Here is a 21,988-nt window from a genome sequence, read left to right on the forward strand (position 1 = left end):
GCTTTAATTGAGTAACTTCATTCTGTTTAGTGAATCACCATAATCTTAACAGTGGTTGGTGGCTCTTAGAATTTGTTGTATGTGGTTCTAATCTATCTGTAGTTTTTGTTGTTGTTGTTGTTGTTGTTTTGAGACGGAGTCTCGCTCTGTCACCCAGGTTGGAGCGCAGCGGCGCAATCTCGGCTCACTGCAAGCTCTGCCTCCCGCGTTCACACCATTCTCCTGCCTCAGCCTCCCAAGTAGCCGGGACTACAGGCGCCCGCCACCACGCCTGGCTATTTTTTGTATTTGTAGTAGAGACGGGGTTTCACCACGTTAGCCAGGATGGTCTCGATCTCCTGACCTCGTGATCCACCTGCCTCGGCCTCCCAAAGTGCTAGGATTACAGGCGTGAGCCACTGCGCCTGGCCTCTGTAGTTTTTTAATGCCTCTGTTACTCCAATCATTAGAAGTCATTGCTGCTGTGATAGGCCTGCTTGTCAGATGTTAGATTTATTTCCACTAAATCTTAGTGAGTGAATTCATGAAAGTAAGCAGATACATACTTTTCTGCAATACTACAAAGGTGTGCTATACAACCTTCTCAGTGAATGTGAACTGACCAGTAACCATAACTGGGGAGGAAAAAATAGCTTTTCTTTACTTTTGTGTGTGTGCGTGTGTGTGTGTGTGTGTGTGTGTGTGTGTGTGTGAGACGGGGTCTTATTGTGCCATCCAGGCTGGAGTACAGTGGCATAATCATGGCTCACTGCAGCCTCGACTTTCCAGGCTTCAGCCATCCTCCCACCTCAGCCTCCCAAATAGCTGGGACTGCAGGTGCCCACCACCACACCCAGCTAATTTTCGTATTTCTGGTAGTGATGGGGTTTCACCATGTTGCTCAGGCTGGTTTTGAACTACTGAACTCAAGAAATCCACCCACTGCAGCCTCCCAAAGTATTGGGATTACAGGTGTGAGCCACCGCACCTGGCCCAAAATTGCATTTATGAAGTCACTTATCACAAACATTATTCTGAAATCTGGGTAATATGTTAATTTCATGGTCATACAAGGAACCATTGTTGTAGTGGACACTATTACTAAATTTAATTTGCAATGAACCACTTCAATGCCCTATCCTGCTATCTTACATTAAAAAATAAGATTTTAAAGAGAAATTAGAATTTACCAAATCCTGGCAGGGTGCAATGGCTCATGCCTGTACCCCAGCACTTTGGGAGGCTGAGGTAGGTGGATCACCTGAGATCAGGAGTTCTAGACCAGCCTGGCCAACATGGCAAGACCCTGTTTCTACTACAAATACAAAAAATTAGCCAAGCATGGTGGTGGGCACCTGTAATCCCAGCTACTGGGGAGGCTGAGGCAGGAGAATTGCTTGAAGCCAGGAGGCAGAGGTTGCAGTGAGCTGAGATTATGCCATTGCACTCCATCCTGGGTGACAGAGTGAGACTCTGTCTCAAAAAAAAAAAAAAAAAAAGAATTTACCAAATTCCTTCTCTTTCATTACATTGGTGAGGGCTATGATTTCTTCCATGCTACTGGTATAAAATATCGATGTAGTTTGGCATCCAAGAATAATGGAGGCAAATCTGGCACTTATTGGGACCCAGCTACCAACATGAGGTAGGTCTGTGTACTTATGTTATTAACTTGTTAACTGGCACTGTTCTTTAATTTCCTAGATGTAACTGCCCATAATATATTATGGCTGGGCTACTACTAATATTGATAACTAGCCCTGCCTTATACCTTGATTTCCACGTGAACGCAACATAATGTACAGTCTAAAACCAGCCTTTTATGTAAGAAAACTAATTTCAGAGAGATCAGAGTCAGTAACTAGAATGACAATTACCTTACTTCCCTTCCCCCAAATGCCATGGAACCTCTCTTCTAAATCTGACCCATATTTGTAATATGGCTTGCTATCCCTCAATAGCACCAGGACACTGTTCCAGTCTTAGTGGTATTCATTTCAGTTATTCCATACATTTCCCCTTTAATTTTTGTGCTTAGCTAGGGCATTATAAGTTGGTTTCTGTATATAATTGTGGCTTTCTTTCTGTTCTCTCTCTCTTTTTAAATTCCTTCAGTATTTTTCCACTCTTTCTCATTAGATTATAAGTGCTTTTGTAGTCCTCCACAGTTCTATGTGTAGTCAACTCTTGATTATCTGAGCTGATGGAGAGGAGCATTAGCATGGATGATATCAGAGGACAAATAAATTTCCCATGGGTTTGCATCAATTCTATGAAAGCATCTGAGTCCCGGAGGCAGGCAAACTAAAATCTATGAGAAACAGAGAGCAGAGAAGCATTGTGAATGAAAGAGTGAGATGTCACATTCTCACAGGGCCGTGAACTACTGCTGCAGCTGCTAGTGAAATTTTGTTCTACTCTGGCTAGGCTGTTGGGAAATTCTCAAGAGAGGGGCTCCAGGGATCTCTGGGCATGAATCCTTCTCCACTGGCCCTCTCCCTTTTGGCATCAGTGCTTGGCTTAGCACAATATCAGGCCAGGACAATGGAAATGCAATAAATGGATGAGAGAGGAGTAACAGGGAATTCTTGGCAGAGAAGTCAACAAAACAGAGGCTTTACGAAGCAGGAGAAGGGAAACACTGTTAGTGAGGGCATTGCCTTAAGGGGAGAGCATGTTAACTGGATAAAGGTTTTCTCTTTTCTTCAACTCCAGCTTCTAGCTCATGACTTAAACATAGCAGATGCTTTATTAACATTGGAGGAAGGTAAACAAACAAGCAGGCAGAAAGAGGAAAGAATGATTCACAAGTGATAGAAACTTCCTGAGTAGTCTAGAAGCTACTATTCACAATATCTACTCCCTGGAGTGAACATTCTGATTGCATTCTATGGATATTTTAGCAATAAGCATAGGAAGATCCTCTGAGTATTTGGTTATAAATGCTTTTCATTATTTATTGTTGAAAAACAAACCTATGTAAAAGTAGATCTGTTTGGTTGCATGGCAGGGAGACCGTGGGAATTCACATATTTTGAGCATCCATTATATTCCAGGTAAGCACTTTACTTACTTTGACATGTTTATTACTTACAACAACCCTATGAAATAATTATTATTATGCCCATTGAACATGTGAGGCAACAGAGAGTCACAGCTGTTAACTATCTTTCTCAAAGTTAAACAGCTGGTAAATATCAAACTGGACTTATCAGTTTCTTTCTCTTGAAATCCCCTACTCTTTATTCTATCTACAATATGCTGCTTCCCATTAGTGATAGTAGCTACAATTTATTGAATGCTTGCTGTGTGCAGGCACTATATTTACATAATTTCTAATCTTCCCACTAACCTAGACAGGTGGGTATTGCTATCTCCAATTCATAGATGAAGATAGATATAGGAAAGCTAACAATAACAGTCAAGGTTATAGGTAAAGATTTAAACTAGGTCTGTTTTGGACCTATTCCCCATGTCTTTCCACTATCATCTGCTGTCTTCTTCCAAATGTCATATTCTTTTACTTAGGCCACATTTTTTTTAACTGTAATTAACTTAAAATTTTGTTGGAGATGGTTCACTACAATATTATAATTTTATTATTTTTAACGAGGTATTTCAATTGCAGAATGACAGCCTGTGTATCTGTACACACACAAACACACACACACACACAGAGGGGAGGGGAGAGAGAGAGAGAGAGAGAGAGACATTTCTTTTATCACAAGGTACCACATTCCTATTAGAGAAAAAAAATCCTGTTTCAGATAATGCTTATAGAAAACATTTCTAAGGAAAGTGTAGGCTATCGTTAACATTAACAGATCATTACTTTGTACTAGATGGTGCTAAATAGAAACCTGCTATAGAAATTTGCTTGTAGTTCTTTCCACAATGTGAAAATCAGGCCCAACCTTAAAGTAAAACAGCATAAGTCTTACTATTAATGTCTGCAAATGAAGTGAAGCCTTTTTGACCCATTGATCTTTTAATTTGCAGAAGAGTAGGAGAAGCTGATGTTCTGAGGTCCTGAAAGTCTATTTTGCTTGACTTCTTGTCACTACGGCATTTCCTTCTCACTGGTATCTACACCAGCAAAGAAGACATAAAGCATACCTTGTGGAAAAGTAGAAGAGACTTTGCTATTCCACCTTGTAAAAAGGCCTGTCCAGTGTCTCGTTGAGCACAGAAAGGAAGGTGGCTTCCTCTTCCATTAAAAGGTAGCTGAGACCTTGGGTCACATGGAACTTCTGGGAATGGGATGTCTCACCTTGCCCAGGGTGTGCAGCTACTTCTAACATGTCACCTTCATCCTCTAATTTCTCTTCTCCTCCAACTGTCCTGGGGAAAGTAATGCCCCGAGCACAAACCTACCAATGTTTCCAGTGGTTGGGGAAAGCTTTGGATGGACATTTTCTTTCTTCCTTTTTTTCTTTTTCTTTTCCTTTCGTTTCCTTTCTTTTTTCTTTTCTTTTCTTTCTTTCTTTCTTTTTTTTTTTTTTTTTGTGTGTGTGTGTGTGACAGAGTCCCACTGGAATGCAGTGGTATGATCACATTTCATTGCAACCTCTGCTTTCCGGGTTTGCTATTTTTGTGTCTCAGCCTCCTGAGTAGCTGGGACTACAGGTGTGCCCCACCCCTGGCTATTTTGTGTGTGTGTGTGCATGTGTGTGTGTGTATGTGTGTACGGGGTTTCGTCATGTTGTCCAGGCTGGTCTGGAACTCCTGGCCTCAAGTAATCTGCCTGCGTCAGCCTGCCAAAGTGCTGGGATTACAAGCATGAACCACCACACCCAGCATGGATGGACATTTTCTCTTTTTTTTTCTTTTTTTTTTTAAAATTAGTTTAATTTTATTTTAAGCTCTGGGATACATGTGCAGTACAGTGCAGGCTTGTTAACATAGGTAAACATGAGCTAGGGTGGTTTGCCGCACCTATCAACCCATCACCTAGGTATTAAGCCCAGCATACATTAGCTATTTATCCTGATGGACATTTTCTAACTGCAGGGAGAGAGAGGGAGCCTCCAGGGAACTCCTCCCTTTCTAAGTTCTCTTGGAATAGCCAATCAAGACACTTGAGAAAGGGCCTGGGAAATCTTCCTTCTTTCAGGGTCTAGGTTGTGACCCATAGTGCTGGCTAAGGTGGCATCTCTCCGTTACTCCTTAGGGACTGGGATGTAGCCAGGTGAGGAATATCCATGGGGCCCATGTTATCCATGAGAGATACCCAGGAAAAACTTGAGCAGAAGCCTATATTTTGCATGACTGGGACACTCTGTAGCAATCCTTCCACAGACCTATCCTTCCATAAAATAAGTAAATAAATAAATAAAATAGGGAAGAATAAAAAGCAGCAGCAGCAGCCTAGATTTCAGAGTAACTGTTGCTTAAATCAACTTACTGATTCCATGATTTGATAACTGCTTAACACTGCCAACTGTGCAGTGTTGCTACTAAGCTGTTTTGGAAATGTGTGGGTCTCCTATTTTGGTACTGATCATACCTGCCAGGAGCCCACTAGATTTTCAGGTTTGAATCTTCTCGACTGTCTGAATATAGAGGCTGGTTCTCTGACCTTCTTTCAAGGTCATCAGGTTTTCTTTGTACTTTTATATCCTTTCAAAATTTTCTGCTGTCTTTTTGATTTTACTCCTTTTCAATTTATTTATGTGTGACAGCCTCAATCATCCAGTTATCAATTCAGTAAAATCTGTCTTGCAGAATGTCCATTTTATCATTCAAGCCTGAAATCTGTTCTGCAATCCTTTTATTTCCCTCCTGAATTGCTTTCAAAGCCCTCTAGGGAGCTGGCCTGCAAAAATAGAGAATTCTCACATTGTTTTGATGAAAGGTGCTATATAACCACACAGCAGGATTATTGTTCCTTTTTCTCTTTCATTTTGGTCGCCCTGACTGATCTGCTCTGCATTGCAAGCGCAATGGCCTTTTTTCATCTTAATTTTATTCACTGCTGTGGTTACTTTCTTTCAGGGACATCAGATAGGTGTTAAGTAAAAACAGGCATGGGTGTCAGAAGGAAAGTCTAGGCACCTCCCTTCCCTTGTTACTGATTTCTAACACTTTGTCTGACCATTCAGCTGAGCCCAGCTGCCACTGCCCTGATCCCTTCCCTGACTAGGTTCAATTTCGCTTGGAGTTTCTGCTTTGTGTATAGAACTAGCCTAACCCAATCAAAGCAAACTGCAAAATTAAATTAATTGAACTCGTTCATCTAGGTGTTGAATGTAATATTTTGACACATCTGCATAAACTGAACTTCCTAAATTTGGCATAAGTGAATAAAATTGATGGATTCAAATTCATTTTTGTTGGTGAAATGCAGAGATTTGTAATCCATCAGCTATTCTCCCTAATGTACTATCTAGACAGCTCACACTGCCTTCAGTTGGCATTAAGTGCAAACACCTCTACTTAAATAATAGAAGCTGCATAGCAAAAATTAGCAAAAGCCAGTTTTAAGTGAAGATTTGACATTAAGTCAATATGTTTAAAAACAAACTGAAGCAAGGAATAAAGAGGGAGATTTAAAAATATGCCGTTTTTAACCCCAAGGGGGAAGTGATATAGTTTATAGAAAACATTAAGTATTCAAGACAAAACAATACAAAACTCATTGAAGAAAATGTCTGTGGTTGTGAGGGGTGGCATATATAAATGTGTCCAGATGTTGGCTCTGTGTATACAATTCTGTGTTTGGGTGAATGTGTGCATACAGTGCTTTTCATTTTCTAGAGAGATTCCTGGTATAATTAACTGAAATTGACTGTGTGCAGAATGTTGAAACACAAAATAATTAATAAGAAACGATAGAACAGTGGAAGGTCTCTAAAATGCTTCTGAGGTGTGTGTCTGTGTGGGGGCATCCCAGTAAGTGTAGTGTTTATGTATCAAAATATATCATAATTGTTTGAATAAATACATGATGCCTGATTCATAAAAAATAAAAATCTACCATGATGTGAAAGGACATGAAAAGTGGCAAAAGCATTCATTTTTAGGCTTTTACAACGTAGATTCTGTTCATGCTGAGTAGGGAAATGAAGCTTTTTATTTGGAGAATTCTGGGTTGAGGACTATTTTCTCAACCAAAAAAGAATGTCTTTAGGTAAATATGTATGTGTAATGGTATTTGAGTTAGCCATGTATGAAAACATACTGTAAATATTTCTATGTCAGTTATGAGTCTAAACACCCTGGCCATTTTGACCTACAACATCATTAACAGGAATCAGGTCAGTGAGTCACACAAAGACACACTATTTTATAAATGTTTATCTTTTAATTTTAAATGATTTAAAATGTTAGGAAATGGGTGGTAAAGGAAATAACTTAGTATCACAGAATTTTATGGCTCAAAGTCCCTGTATTTCACTGAATCTAACATGCTTTAGTATTAGTGTTTTCTTGATCTTTCCAGACGGTATCAAGGGAAGACTTTTTCTTTTGTTTATGTCACTCACAACCACACTTGACAGGGATGTAAAAGCATTGATTGTAAGATGTATCTCAATTTTAGAGGGATTAAAATTAGAAAAAAAGTACATGTTAGAATTGAGAAATAGGGTCTCATAGAGATCAAATCCAGCCAAGTTATTTTACAAAGAATAAATTTAAGGTCCAGAGTGCCTGAAGGTCACACAAGTGCTTAATAATGAAGCATGGCACATCCCCTGGCCATCTGCTCAGCTTTTCTCATAATGCCCTGCACCCTGCCCTGTGACATCTTTTTCCCTTTATACTATACTTACTCATAAAACTTTCCAGATACAAATAAACAGCCCAGTAAGTTTAAGTTAAATGTCTGTATGTGTGTGTGTGTTAGTTGATTAAGAGTTTTCCATTTGGACTGCTATCCTAAATGTAGGCACTGGGCATTAGTTGTCATTAATAATCTTTTTTAGTTCTAAATTTACTCATCCCGTGTACTCAACAACCACATATTTTCAATTATTACATTCATTACTTAGTATTTTTGAGCAAGTGGTTTGTGTCAGTAACTCTATACTGAGGATGCAGCATGAGCTGTGCTTCAAGAATAATTATTCAAATGATTACGTACTTACAATCATGATGAGTGGTATGAAGGAAGGTGAGTGCTATGAAAATGTCTAACAGGGAGGATGGTCTAATTCAGAATCCCCTCTCTTCCAGTGCTATTTAATCTGATACCCGAATAATGAAGCTGGGTGGAGAGAAGACAGTGAGCTTTTTAGGCAAAATGAACTGTAAGTGTAATTACCTATAGATGGAGAAAACCTGGGTTTTTTAGCCTCTGGTGTGAACATAGAAAGCTATGATGGGGTTTTTGACCACAAGAATCTTAAACAATGAGAGGAAAAGCATTGAAGAAGACTCATTATTGATTTTTTCCATATCTAGCCAAAACAACTAACTGTAATTCTGAGTAAATATATTACTTTTGTGAACAGAGAAGAAAGAAAGAGAATTGACTTGAGGTATTTTGTGTTATGTTTTGTTCCCATTTATCTACAGCCTTTATCTCTGTGGTCTTGAATGTTTTACTCTTTACTTGAAAGTGTTAAGAGCAATGAGATCAAGAAAACTAGAGAAATAGTAAAGCATTCAAGAACATGGAGATAAAGTTGGAGAAACACGTACTAAAACCTTCAGAGACAATGTGATAAAGTGAGGAAAGCAGTAAGACCTGCCTTCAACTGATAAAGTTGTGGAACTAGGAGTTTCACTTTTGCCACAGGACTTTCCTGCAATGTCATCTAGTCCACTTGTGTGTGGACACTTTGGGTTAAAATAAGAATTACTAAAACTTATGTAGCACTAACAATGAGTTAGATTTGTGCTCTCCAAATTGTAGTCACTAACCACATGTGGCTGTTGAGCACGTATCTGATTGGAGATGTGTGTAAAGGTAAAATACATTTGAATTTTGAAGACTTAGCTTTTAAAAATGTAAAATAAGATGTCTTAGTACTTAAAATTGGTGGCATGGTTAAAATTATAATGTATTATATATTTGGGTTAAATTTTTTAAAAATTAAAATCAATTCCACCTACCTCTTTTTACTTTTTACAGTGTGGCTATTAAAAAATTTAAAATTACACATCTTACATTATATTTTTATTGAACAGTGCTGGTCTCGTTACTGGGGATGAGGCAATGAACCAAACACAAATTCTCTGATCTCATGATGTTGACATTCCTCTACTGAAGACAGGCCATACGCCAGAACTAAATAATAGGTCTTATCAAGAATGATAAAACACATTTAGAGTGCAGAGGAAATGTGGTTACTTTGTTTTGATTTTTTTTGTTTTTGTTTTTGTTTTGAGATGGAGTCTAGCTCTGTCGCCCAGGCTGGAGTGCAGTGGCGCGATCTCAGCTCACTGCAAGCTCCGCCTCCCGGGTTAACGCCATTCTCCTGCCTCAGCCTCCTGAGTAGCTGGGATTGCAGGCACCTGCCACCACACCTGGCTAATTTTTGCAGTTTTAGTAGAGACGGGGTTTCACCATGTTGGTCAGGCTGGTCTTGAAGCCCTTATCTCGTGATCCTCCCTCCTTGGCCTCCCATAGTGCTGAGATTACAAGCGTGAACCACTGCGCCCGGCCCGTGGTGACATTTTGAATAGTGATTCAGGATACATCTCTCTGATTGGAGCAGAAAGATAGAATGGGAGAGAACCAAGGAGGTTTGGGGGAAGAGAATTCCAGGCTGAACCACAAACACAGAGATTGTGCAATGGGGATATGTTCAGTGTAGTTGGAGTGCAATGAGGAAACAGGAGAGAGATAAGAAGTGAGGTTGGAAAAGGGGGAGTTGCCAGATTATAAAGGGCCTTTGTTGGCCAGAGTTAGGGTTTTGGACCTTATTCTGAGTGAAATGGTATAGTAGATTGAATGCAAAAATGTAGTAGTTATTTCTGTGTACCCATATGCTTTTGTAGTGTGACTTTGCAGCTTTTCCTCACAATGAATCTAGGTGGGCTTCATACTTGTTTTGACTGATAGAATGCAGCAAAGTGGCATCATATGGTTTCTGATTTCCTTGCCTAGGCCTCAGTAGGCCTTGCACTGTTCTGCATTCTTAGAGCCTTGGCAGCTGTCATCAGAACAGGCCCACATTAGCTCACGGCAAAATGAGAAATCATGTAGGCCAGAGTTAAAACCACTCAGTTGTCCCAGCTGACACTTCAGAGATATTAAAGCGCTAGGCTGAGATCCACTGAAACTTGCTCAGGTAAGCAGAACATCTCCCTCAGTTGGCCTAAAGATTTTAAAGTAATAATAAATGGCTATTTTAATCCACTAAATTTTACAGTGTTTGCTTATGCAGAATTTTTGAGTTTTATCAAATGAATCATCAGTTTAGAGGAGTAGTGACCGAGGTAAAAAGTTATTTTATTTGAATATATATTTGAGATTAGGTCCAAAAGCATTTTCTAATGGACTGAAAGTGAGGTATACAAGAAGTAGAGAAGACAAGAATGACTCTGACATCTTGGCTGTCACAACTGAAAGAATAGTGTTGCCATTGCTAAGACAGAAAAAACTGGGGAAGTAGCTATTTGTGTAGAGAAAATCAAGTGTTCACTTTTTTTACATGTTAATTTAAAGACTTTTTTTTTGGCATGCAAATTGAGATGTCAAATAGACAATCGGAGAAGGAGTTCAGGAGTAAAATCTGGGCAGGATTCTTAAATGTAAAAATAAGTAACATCATAAATGGTATCAAAAGCCATGGGAGTGGATGATATTGCTTAGGAAGTGATGGGGAAAGGGCCAGAGATTGAGCCTGAGTGTTCAATGTTTGAAAGTTGGGAGGATGAGGAACATCTTGTACAGCAAGCTGAGAATGAGGGATCAGTTAGCGATGCAGATAACCTGGAGAGAAGCAAAGTGAAAGTAGAGAGTTTCAAGACAGACTAATCAGCAACGTCAGTAGCTTCCTGTAAGTTAAGTAAGCTGAGAAATGAAAAGTGATCAATGAATCTGGCAATACAGAAATTTTTGTTGTGTTTTCTAGGAGCAGCTTTTGTGGTAAGTTTACGAAAGCAGAAGTGGTGTTAAGAGAAAAAAAAGAGTAAGACAGAAATTGTAAAATATCTTGAAAATTTGCTGTTAATTGTAAACAGGACTGGGACTCAAATTGGAGGGAAAGTAGGGTTAAGAGAGTTTTTGTTTTTTTAAAAAAGATATGAATTATGATTGTTCATTAGAATGCAGATAAAGATAATCCTATCTTGATGTAAAAATTGATGACAAACAGAAGATAGGGACAATATAGGAAACGACATTCTTGACTAGTAAGATTGGATGAAGCCCAGGGCACTGAAGGTTCTCAGGAATGGCAGGAGGGAAGGCAGAGAGGGCACACATCAAAGAAGGCAAGAAGATTCACTCCTGAAGGAATGTGGAATTTTCTCTTCCGACGGATTCTCTTGTCTTAGGGAAACCAGAAGCAAATCAATCTGGCAAGTGTGAGGATGGGGGTGCAGGATTGGATGTTGGAATAAAAGAAGATAAACAACAGTCTAGAAAAATAAGAGTGGACAGATTTAATTTGCCAGAGCTACCAGATAACCTGAGAGTCTTTTCTGAGATTCATGAGCAATCATTTATGCTGATTTATTGATCCAGTGTGTGCTGTTTGGACAGAAGATGCAGAGTAGGTGGGGAGCTGGCTTTAACCAGGTTGTGGCTTAACCAAGGAGTGTCACAACAGAACTGATGGACTTTGGTGGGTCTTAGAACGTTAATTAACTGGACAAAGAAGGGGAACCATACTGTATAATGGATAATGGAAAGAAGTAAAGACAACTGGATCAGGACATTGGAGATCTCAATTTTCTTTCAAATGTAGAATACCAGAGAAGTAACCTGGACATACAGGAGGTAGTATTTAGAACGTGGTGTGCCTGAAAACAAGTTGCCTGTAGACAGTGTCACCTTTGGTACATGAGGTCTAGGGAATTAGTTTTCAAGAGAAATAATACCACACCCTAAGGGTTTTGTTTTTGTTTTTGTTTTGAAATTTGTGGGCAGTTTTTATTGTTACAGTGGCTGGGAGTGATGCAAGATTTAGTGGTAGGGCCAAGGAGCTAGATGCTCTTTGATGTTCAGAACAATACGTTACACCAAAATCTGTTAGCTTGTAACTGCTGTATTCACAGTGATTCTACATATAAATATATTTATTTAGCTCATTTAAAAATTTTGAATATCAGGTTATTGTTTGAAATTGGGTTTTGTAGATAGGACTACAAATAAACACTTGCTAATATGAATATTCCTCCCACATGTTATTTTCTAATAAAGAAATCAACTTGTTAAAACTAAGCAAACATTTACAAAGAAGGATGCTGACAAGGTTAGAAGGCATATGTCGTATTTCCAAGCTTTAAAGAAAACGTTTGAAAAATCTAATATTGTGTCTGGAATGCATAAAAATATTCAAATAAAAACAAATTTCTGCTTGCTTTTTATGTGTGCACACATCATCACAAAATAGTAACCTTCATATTATTAGGCAAAATTAACTTTACCAACTATATAAGATGTTTTTGGTATGCTGACCAAGGACAGCCAAGTGAAATAATTTCTGTCTTTCATTGAGCAAAGATACTGTGTAAGGAATAATCGATGAGATTGCAAAAGATGTCAAAAATTAGCCGTGAAATGAACTATAGTCAAAATGAATTTTCATTACAAGTGGATAAAACTTCCTTTGGATAATGAGGCTTTACTGTCTGCATTTGAAAGGATTGTATGGAATGGAAGCTCATAGAGAAAAATGTTATTTTAAAAATTACTGACAATAAATTTTAAGTGGTTGTCTATACTTTAAACACCTAAAAATTATTTTATAAAAAATTATTTCTTTCTTTTGTTCAAGTCATTGCTTCTGTTACAGCTGGGAATGCTAGCTATGGGTTGTTGGCGTACCAGTTTGTAGCTAATTTTAAAAATTATACCAGGTATTTTAGCAATTAATTGCACTATTTATGAACCTCACTTAGTCCTCGATGATTTTTGTCAAAGTCTCCACAAATTGATGAAGAGTGTTAATAATAAAATTAAGAATAACTCTGTGAGTGATTTATTATTTCATATAGAATATTTAATAGGAGTTTGAACATCTTATCCTAGACACATAAGTAAGATGATTCTCAAAGAATATGGTTCAAAACAAATTCTGTTCATTACTTATCATTTACAAATTATATTGGTGGGAAAATAAATATTAAGAGTGAAATATTATGAATGGATGTAACATATAATTCAGAGATACTTGAAAAGTGAACTGAAGTCACCTTTAGCTGCAATGAAACCAGATCTAATTTATTAAAATGAAATAAATAATTATGAGATTTATTAAACTTACACTATTTAAAATGACCTTGGTACTTAGAATTTTCAATGTTTCTGTCTTTGCAACACTTTGGATTTTAAAGATACTTATTTAGAAATAGATAACTCTTACTTTTATTGAATAAAGATATGATGGTTGGATGTAAAGTTCTGAATGAACAGCAATTTCAGACTGGTTGATTAATCTATTTGAAATTACTGTGGAACATGTTAGCCAAGACATGCAAAAGAGTTAATTGAGCTAAAACAAAACTTTTAGACCAAACTGCAAATTAATTAGTCTAATTATGAAAATATTTGAACAAATTTAAGGCTTTTATATTCATGTCTGAAAATAAAGTAAATTACCTGTAACTTTTCTTCTTTTTAACAACATGTGAATTTGAAGAGATTCTAAATTGTTAGTTTAGTTTCAGGAAAAACATAATATCTGTTTGCTAAAATGTAAGAGATTGAAAATGAGAGACTTTATTTATTTATTTATTTATTTTTTGAGGGACTAGGTTTTGCTTTGTTGCCCAGATTGGAGCACAGGCTAGATCATGGTGCGGTGCAGCCTGGGCTCAAGCAATCCTCTTGCCTCAGCCTTCCGAGGAGCTAGGACTATAGGCATGAGGCACTGTGCCCAGAAGACTTTTTAAATACTTAGAACCAAATATTATGAAATTAATGGAACTATAATACTGAAAGTTAAATCTATTTAGTATTGTGGTCATCCTTGTATTTAATTTTTTTTTTTTTTTTTGGTACACAGGTTAAGAAATCTGTCATAGAAAGTGTGCATTGAATTTATTTAGCTTATTCGTAAGAGTGTTTTCTATCTTACTATGAAATTGTCCTCATGGATTTACCTCATGATTTCTTTACAGCCTGTTTTATTACTGTTTATTTTTCCAGTCTATCTTCTATTATCCTTTGCCTAACGAAAGATACTATCTCCAAGGATTTTTAAGTAGCAGAGACTGAATTCATCCTTGGACATTTGACTGACTCCACGATAGAAAGTGTTTCCAGTGGCACTTCACTGGTACTCTATCCCGTGCCATAACAAATTGAATTGCTTGGAAAGTACACTTCTAAATAAGGACCAGCTCATTTATAAGAATATCATATATACTCATTTTTCTCACCATTGATAAACTGTAATTTACTTTGCCTTGTTACCTATAATGCAATTATTTTTTCTTTTTCTATTCTTTTATACAGATAAGACTGAGCTGTTATTAGTGTAGAGTCCATGGCTGCCTTTGCTCTTTACTTTTCCTGGCCTTCTTGTATGGAATGAGTTTTCATCTTACTCTCCTGTGATCCCTACCAGCTCATAATTAGAGTATGTAAGTAGGAAGATGCTATAATTATGAATGTACATTAACATATCTATTCTGTCATTATGTATTATTTTATTGCATATTTAAAAATTATAGTTGAAGATAGATTGTGTTACTTGGAAGGTAAGGGGATCTACAGAATATTTGTTTTTAAAAAGGGGGTGCTGGATCTGAAATGGTGGGTATGGCCATAACTTAGCAATCAGTTGCTAGAAATTGGATTAATATGAACTTTGTTCTATTAGGTTGATGCAAAAGTAATTGCAATTTTTGCCATTATTTTTAATGTACTTTTAGGCTTTGTGTGTAAGGTGCAGTATTGACTACATTTCATGTACCATATTTTATATATGAAATTCAACAGCCTGTCTTCTAAGTGAAAGGACAAAAAACCTTCTAGATGAAATAACTCCTACTAGGTTGCTACCTACCCTATCCCACTTTCAATAATTTGGTTAGAGATAACCTATTTGATACATTCCTTAAACATGTGTTTGAGAATTGAAACTCAGTTCTTAATGATTAAACATTTTCAGGGCTCAGTTTAAATTAAATTTTAGGCTGTCATTAGCAAAGTATAGTTATTCTCAGATTTCTTTTAGTCTCTTGTTTTGATGGCCTTTTTGTACTCTAGTCCTTTGCCTAATTTTGTTGTTAGAAAATATGGTAATTTAAACAACTTCTTGGTAATTCCGCAAATGGAAAAGAAGTTTAAAAAAGGCAGATTTAAATAAATGAGTCAATTTGATTCCAAAGCTGGTATTAACATATTTTAATGCAGTGGAAAAAGCAAGATGCATCTTAAGGTTATATGAGGTCTATCAAATTGACCTACGTGAGCCCACAGAAGTTACATGTTTCCTAAGGCCAAAGAACTGTTTCATGACCTTGAAGGGTATATTAGTATTTCTATTTAAGTCATTACATTTTCAAACATTGGAACTGCTCAGATTTGGTTCACTGCACAAACCAATCACTTAGAATGTTAAAGAGCATGACTCTAGTCTCCTGGAGACAGCTCTTCTGTAATTGAGCTCTCGTTTGCATGGCCTGTCTACCTTCTCTGTTAATTTTTTTTTCTTGGTGTTTCTTTTTTTTTCCTTGTCAGCCTACATTATGAATGCAACTGATAGAACAAACACCAACACCTTACATTGAAAATTCTCTTCCTAGAACTTATTTAAAACACATGCTGTGGTTCTCAAATGGCAAGTTGTTTTTAAAAAAAGCGCATTTTAGAGCTGGAAGTGATTGTTGGATGCATATTACAATCACATGAGGAGCTTAAGAAAATACCAATGCTTCCATCCCACCTTTGGAAATTCTAATTTAACTTGTCTGGGGAAAGACAGGGAACACCTATATATTTTTAAACTTTCTACTGGGCTAGTCCCATTCAGTCAAATGTAAAAAGAAATTCAGAAGGGATTTGGCATATCAAAGGTCACACAACTAGATAGTGGTAAAGCTGAAAGTAAAAGTAAAATTTCCTGTCACTTAGTACATACCCTTTAAACTATTTGGAAATGACTCTCTAAGAGACATTCTCCCACAAAAACTTCAAACATAAATCTGACGTGTACTTCAGTTGGGGAGCTAAATATAGCTAGATGCTCCTTATATTTATCTGATATGATGCATTGAAAGACAGTTTCATTTAGAAAATGCTAATGCTATGTTTCCCATAAAAAGAGAGGGGTCGTGTTTTGCAGTGATTTATAATGCATAAGTGTGATGATGCTTAAATAGTCTCTTCCCCTGAAGAGGGTTTGCAAAAAAGCAGTATAATCTCTGCATTACAGTTCAGTCCCTTTGCAGCATGGGACATGGCAAAAATATCTTGCCAAGAATTTACACCAAATCAATTTTCCACTGTATTATCTACAACACATCATTACCGTTGATTGTTTAGATGAAAATGGCCTCATAATTGCAATGAATCATCTACTTTTATAGTAACAGAATTTACAACTGCAGAAGAAAGACATAAAAAAAGAAATGGCATAACGGTTGACACTTTGCCTTTGTTTACAGTATTCTTTTAATATTGATGTTGATCTTTCGGCATTCAGAGCTCAGATGGACAATCTCAACAATGGCAGTTGAAAATTATGCTTGTCTTTAAATTTTGTTTTGTTGTTTTGTGTTCATATTATTGCAAGTACCAGGGTTGATCAGTACTTTGTATGTTTATTACTTGCTTTAATGATGTTTTAGCAAAAGAAAGGGCACATTTACACCATGAATGCATGTGTCTAATGTAGAATTATACATGGAATTATTGTACCTCTATGGGTCCTTCCGTTTTATTTCAAATAAAATATTTTACTTGAGCCTGCTCTTCCCTGATATATGGAAAACAATGGGTCATTTCAATTATCTTGAAATTGGCAAACGTTTAGTTTTTCTCATCCACAAAAGTTAAGTTCAGCATAAATGCTGGGTGTATTATATGGATTTCTAGAATCTGGCAAATTTATGAATATAGAAAAGAGCAAATTAGAAAAAAAACCCTGAAATTACTTTATCTCCAGGTGATAAAATTTCATGAATAGTTGAAAAGAGAAGGACATACAGATGAAAAGGGTGGAAAATCCCAGAAAATTGAAAACAACGATTAAATGATATGTAAATTACTATGCAGACATTTCTAAAGCCTGCGATTATTTTTTTAAGTATGACTAGTAAAAAGGATTTATTAAAAGTTCAGTTGAATACTGTGAGTTTGAATATCATACACATAACAAACTCACAGTGAGGAATTGAAAATTAATGAGAAATTAAATATCATGAGACTTTAAACTGACTTCTTTTTAAGAGATGCTAGAGGACAGAAAGGAAAGGGATGCTTTCATTTAAAGGTAGAGTTTGAAACCACTAATCTAGGATGCTGGAAGAAGTATTCATGAATAAAATAATTAAAGCTTGAAATTAAAAATATATATAAATTGACAATGGTAATTTGTTATGAATTACTTGAATCAAAATTATGGCCCAAGAAAAAATATGCAATTTCCATTTAAAGTGTAGAAAATATTTCAATTTTTGGAAATGGGCTGAATGTCCTTGTCATACGGGACTTGATTAAGAGTTTATTTATTGAAACAGAAGTTTGAAGTTCACCTCATCCAGTCGACCAACCAATGGTACACATTGCTCAGAAGTTTGAAGGTCACCTCATCCAGTCGACCAACCAATGGTACACATCGCTGCTAAACAGCAAATTCTTTAAATTTCATGATTAAAATAAATATAAGCAAAATTATTTTAAAGCAGAATTTTCTTTTCTGTTTTGTTGTTGTTACCAAAGTCCACAGATTCTCTATCATTCAAATTGAAATGTTAGAAGAGCAATCTAATATGAATGCCTCTCTTCAAGACTGGAAATTTCTCAAGGATCATGATAAGATCCTATTTCTTTCTGTGCTGAGATTTAGCACAACATAGTTTCTCAATGCATATTTGTTTAGTGAATGTGAGGATGAATGAATAAATGAATGATTCATTAATATTGCTTTTTCCCAAGATTGTGTGCAGCCATCATATTTCTCTTTTCATTTGTGTTTTTCTCCTGCGTTTCTCTACTGCCAAAATAGACTCTAAGGCTGCTTAACACAAAATAATTTGTGTGTGTGTGGGCTCAAAACACAGAATCCTGAAGTGTGGTATCTTGGCGTGCTGGATACTTTGCACAGAAGGAAATCGGGAGGGCCTTAGATCCAAGGTCTTTCTGACTTTCTGCCATTCTCCTGTCTTCAACTCCTTATTCTCCCCCAAAGTGAGTCACAGAAACCAGAATTCTTCTTCCACAAGGCTGGTCATAGAAACTAGAACTCCTCTTCCCCAAAGCAAGGCATAAAACCTAGAAAGATAACTCCTTTTCTTTCCCTTGAAGACCCTCATTTCAGAGAGATTTTGCCCCATCCGCAGGAGGAAGGTATGTTACACAACAAGGCCAAGAAGAATCTGAATTGACAGGCCTTGCTGGCTTCCCCCATCAGCCTCTAACCATTAGATTATACCCTTTCTCTCAATCACATTTTTATATGACCTATATGATTGTCCATTCTTCAGTCAAGCAAACAGACAATTTTCCCTATGTCTTTGGGTCTCGTTTCTGAAGGTTCCCATGTCATGTTTGATTAAATACATTTGTTACGCTTTTTTGTTGTTCACCTGTCTTTTGTAACAGGAGTGTTGGCTGCGACCCTTATGATGGGTGAGAAAAAGTGTCATGCCTTTCTACCCCTTCACATGCATGATTTCAGGTCTGTTTTCTGCAACTTCAGACTGGGGAAGAAGGCAAGTGAGCAGGAAGAGGGAGAGGAATGATCACATACACAGTCCAGAAGGGAGTCCAACCTCTCCTCGCTATCTCCCCCATTATCCCTATTTTAGATCTCATAAACCCCCTCTCTTCTCCAAAGCAGAGAGAATTGCACGGAGTGGGGAGGAAGGTGACAGTTTAAAAGGGGAGCTTAGCCTCCTGAGAAAGGGGAGACTAAACTAAACTAATACATGATAGTTGAAATCACACCTGTCACATGTTTCATCTTTGAAAATTCTGCTAAAACCTCCATGCTAACACTGGACAATCCTCACTCACTCGTGAGGTTTCAGTTAGTATCTTATTGCTGGTAGCACCTACTTCTCTATCTTTATTTCTAATTTCTCTGCTGAGTCTTGGTCTCAGATATTCAGTTATCTGTTGTGTATTTCTTCTCAGGTGTTAGTCTTCTCAGTCTTATAATTTTCCAAACTAAATTCAATAAATTCATAATGAAAAATTTAGTCTGCTCATAATTTTGGGAGGCTGAGAGTGCTTCACTTTAACTATCTAAACAAACCAGAAATTTGATACTAAACTTAGAATCCTCCCATATCCTCCCCAATCATATCACCAAACCCTAATTATTTTACTTTCTAAACACATTTCTAAACCTCACCCTTCTCTACACACTCAATTCCACAGTTCAGATTTTTCTGTACTTTACCCTTCTATCCCAGTGCCCTCTAAGCTGTGTTCTCTAATTCTTGTTTCATCTCTCTCAATATTATCTTCTTTCCTACCACTGTGATTTGCCTGAAGTGTAAAAATAAACTGTGTCACTCTTCTGTCAAAATTTCTCAGTGGCTTCACTTCAAGTACTTCATGAAGCTCATTCTCCTTTATAACAGTGCATGCCCAGCCTTTCTTGCAAAGGTCCTGATTTCTTCTTCAAATTAATTTCTCACTATCTCAGAGTCCTTGCATTTTATGCCCCAGAGAACAAGAAAACTATTAGCTGTTCTCAGAAAACCCGATAATGTCACAAGGTCTGTCCTTGGCTCATTCTGTGCTTAAATGCCTTCTTTTCTTTCCTTACCTCCACTCTTGTAACAGAAATCTCCTACTTATCATTCAGAGGTGGCTTTGTATCTAATACTTAGTGATATTAGCAATAATATAATTATCATAATCATAAAAATAGCATATCCATATGGCACTTAGTAGTTTACAAAATATTTTCACACAAATTATCATATCTACAATATCATGACACTTTGAGGTGAACAAGAAAGGTATCTTTCCAATGTATGCTTGAACATAAGACAGATACTTTTTTTTCTTTTCTTTTTAAAATAGAGACAGGGTCTTACTTTGCCAGGCTGGAGTGCAGTGGCACTCTCATAGCTCACTGTCACCTCAAACTCTTGAACTCAAGAGATTCTCTCACCTCAGCCTCCTGAGTATCCGGGACTACAGGTGTGCACCACCACTTCTGGCTAATTTTTAAAGAAAATTTTTGTAGAAACAAGGTCTCACTATGTTCCCCAGCCTGGGCTCGAACTCCTGGGCTCAAGCCATCCTCCTGCCTCAGCTTCCCATAGTTGGGATTACAGATGAGAACCATCGCACCTGGCAAGGACAGAGACTTTTATCCCTCTTGTTTACTCAATTTCCAGTGCCTATAAATGCCTAGCAAGAAGCAGGTCTCAGTGAATCTTTTTGAATGAATGAATGAAAAAACTGGTAGAGTAAGAAAATTAGTGATTGTCCAGAGATATACAAATAATACATTTTAAAAATGTAGTGTGGTCCTTTGTGTCTTAATCTAGTCATGGGCTAGGAGGAATAGTTGTGATAAAAACACTCTATGTTACTTAATACATACTACTTACTACTTAATACATACTAAAATTTCTTAATATGCTAGCTGAATTAATGTTTTTTTTTCCTCCTGATTCAGGACTTGGCATTGTTTTCTTAAGGTGGCACATATATATATAATGTATATATATATACACACACATATATATACATATATGTGTATACATACACACGCACACATATATACACACACACACACACACACACATTTTAATTTGATTGTTTTTTTCTTTGAGACAGAGTCCTACTCTGTCGCCAAGGCTGGAGTGCAGTGGTACCATCTCGGCTCGCTGCAACCTCTGTCTCCCGTGTTTAAGTGATCCTCCTATCTCAACCTCCCGAGTAGCTAGGACTACAGACACGCACAAACATGCCCGACTAATTTTTGTATTTTTAGTAGAGATGGTGTTTCACCATGTTGGCCAGGCTGGTCTCGAACTCGTGACCTCAGGTGATCCACTGGCCTCATCCTCCCAATGTGCTGGGATTACATGAGTGAGTCACCGTGCCCAGCCCGGTGGCTTATACTTGTTTGTAAAAAAAGTATTAAATAGTAAATTAGCAAGTGACTCCAAGACCGAGACCAAAAAGCGGTTTTTCTGTGAGAGGTGACAAGATGAAACCTGTTCTCTAGCTTATTTCTCGTCTGAGGAGCAGCAAAGAAGAACCAAAAGGATTAAGATATTTCTTAATGTAGCATGAATTGTGTTAGGCAAAGTCTAGTTGTGATTAAATCTTTAAGTAAGATGATAATTTGGGGGAAGTTTCCTTGAAATAATTAATGTTGGTCTTGAGCAAATGAAATTAGAATTTCAAAGGGAAAATGATATGACGAACATACTCAAATAGGGTGAGTAAAAATAATATGTTAAAAAATCCCTACTTTTGGTTGTTTACCATAAAACAGTTCCATTAGACAAAAAAACACACATACACAAACTCATTTAAAGAGAAACACACCCATGGGACTGCGTAATGTTTTGCCTTCCAGCTTCCGACTTCAGCGTGCTTGATTAGATTGTCTTTTTAGAGTAGTATGTGATGACTGGATCACTCTATACATTTGATTATGTAGTCTGTGCATATATCTCCCCCTCAGTCCGTAAAATCAATTCAAACAAATAAACAAACAAACATACACTTTTCATTATGACCAGGAGT

Source organism: Pongo pygmaeus, chromosome 5, assembly GCF_028885625.2.
Source record: "Pongo pygmaeus isolate AG05252 chromosome 5, NHGRI_mPonPyg2-v2.0_pri, whole genome shotgun sequence".
Lineage (NCBI taxonomy): Eukaryota > Metazoa > Chordata > Mammalia > Primates > Hominidae > Pongo > Pongo pygmaeus.